We start from the raw sequence: 2688 nt of genomic DNA on the forward strand, positions 1-2688 counted from the left end.
GGCTGGTCAACAAATGCGATCAACCTTTCACGTTGACTGCGGCGCGATAGGAAGATTACGTAAGTAGTTGATAAATTAATGGTGTTGAAACCTCTTGTTAATCATTTGTTATAGAGATGGTCGTATATTCTTCAAAGTTTGTTCCAGTGATTCTAGTTCATTTTATTCTTATTATAAATAGCAATATGTTTCCAAGTGAAAATAGCCCTCACCGGCATTGTTGCACCATACTTGCCCTACTACAGAGATTGTAATATAATTTCTCGTACAGAGATGTGACACTGTTTAGGTTGCCATCTGTAATAAAACAAACGTAGTTTGTAAGATCTGAATCACACACCTCATAGAACCCATAAGTTCTGATCGCTGTTCAAATAAATAAAAAAAAAATTTTATGATGAAAATTATTAGGTTGGCAACTAAGTAAATGCGGATTTTTATTAGAAAATCAAATAAGTTTTTATGGAACTAAACAACTTCATTTTCTTGTGTATTGTCCATTATGACCATGACTTTTGGTCACCTTTCAAGCAGCATCATCATCTCACTTTTATAAACCTTCTGGCTTTTATTAGCAAAAAACTGAATCAGATATGATCATTGAGTTGTTTACCATTCAAGGAGTTTCGTAATGAATCTTTACGAAAGATCAAAACAAAATTATAGGAACGTGTAACATCAAGACTATTAAGGGGATGTAGCAAAACATCCCAACCGAGCTCTAATAATTTTTGCCGAGATATGTGATATCAGTAATTGAATAAACCACTGTTTCTATTTGCCAATTCATGTTGCTTTCTCAACTGCATTGTTCAATTTCGTCTGTTGTTTAATGTAGACATCATAATTGATCATTCGTTTAATAATAATAATCTAAAGAAGACAATTTTTTTAATCAACTTCAACTGGACTTACAGGGAATTTTGAGTAAAAAATTACCAGAACAAAATTTGGCACTGCATTTTCTAACGCTTCGTCACAATACACAACTCATAACTTTTCACGAGCTTAAGATGCTTCTTTACCATTGCAGAAATGAAAAACAAAATATTGTGACGAATTAGGTTGATGTCCCGCTTCTTGGTGGTTGCAACGACTGCCAAACATTTATCTTAGCATTGCATCCCCATTACAAAAGGGTTACTCCAACACCTCAACTTGACTTCTATAAAACACCCTGTAATTACCTGTGGAGCTAACATCACTAACTACACGAATGAAACAGAATGCACTTTTATCTTATTTGATTATTCTAATTATGATTACCGGTGTGAGGGCATGACTGCACCTACGTACAATCATGTCCTGTGCCTAAACTCTAACGTACTGATAAATCTTTATTAATTACTAACGGAGTAATATAACGACGGATTAACGAACTGACGGATTAACGAACTGACGGAGGGATAGCTACTATACAATACAATCTGACCTTTACTGTAACAGGTTCTTCTTACCTGGCCTAACACCCACACACCACTATACACTAAGCGGGTCCAGAGACTGGACCCGAACGGATCTCCTCGGAGGATGTCACATTTTCTAAAGCCTCTTTTCAACCCTCGACTTGAACCTTATATCGCAGGAAATCAAGTAGAGATGAGTGGGGGAGTCTATTTGCACCGATGGTTGTGCAACCCTTTGACGACAATGCCAATTGTCGTTACAATATTCAAAAAAAAAACTAAACTGTCTACTATATCGTTTAGAAAAAGGTATTATTTTACCTTGGTCTACGTCAGCAATCCTAAAATTTTACTCAAGACTGTTGAAGACCGCCCTTACTAGTTCCAGTTCCAGCCCAATACTATCTACTTTTTCCCTATTTTCTATGAGTAACTAATGTTTATGTGCGTCGAACGTGATTTTCTCCATACTTGCAAAATAAAAATTAATTTTAACAAACAAATAAATTCTAAATATTTAATTATTTATATTGTTGCCAAAACACTTCATAATGCCATTTTAAAGCACGCAATTTAATCCAGCTGTTGTGAGCTCAGAGCTTCTGTCACTTTCTTTCTTTTGTTACAAAGCAATAACTTATGAAATCTGACAGTGGAATTTGCTGCAACCCACATGAGTGTGCAAAGTTCTTCGGCATACATATTGCTAACATACAGACTCGATATCAAGCAGTATGATATCAAATTTCCTCTTGACATAATAGATTCCTAATATAATGTTAAGTCAAAATCTTTTTTTGGGCATTTCTGTAACGTATACAAGCCGGGTCTATTAAATATCATAGTCTACACGTAAAGAAGGTTAACCGTTGGGTTGCCTACACAAAAAACTTGTTTGGGATGTACGATGGAAATCGTAGAAGCTGAGGAGTTTAGAATGTACGATAGAAACTTATAGAAGCTCTGATCTCTGTTCACAATAAATATTTCAACAATTGTACAATTCCTTATTATGTATAATAGGTCGCTGCGTGCATTTCCATCAGTATAATAGGGCTATAATATACAAAGTTGTTTTTCAAGTAGTTTTTGAATTTATAAACTTACAGAGTTATATCAGTTTTTTTTCAACTTAAATTTTTAGTTCAAGAAAATTATTATTTTTTACGGGAAGCCACGTGGTGAGAAATATTTATATTATTATAAGAAGTTCAATTTTTGCAGCTATTATAAGTCATTGCAATAATACGTTAAGCGTTTGCTAAAATTTCTAATACCTAGT

The sequence above is a fragment of the Ctenocephalides felis genome, unplaced genomic scaffold (assembly GCF_003426905.1).
Source record: "Ctenocephalides felis isolate EL2017-DRISC unplaced genomic scaffold, ASM342690v1 CF-g0.4_SCAFFOLD_01886, whole genome shotgun sequence".
NCBI lineage: Eukaryota > Metazoa > Arthropoda > Insecta > Siphonaptera > Pulicidae > Ctenocephalides > Ctenocephalides felis.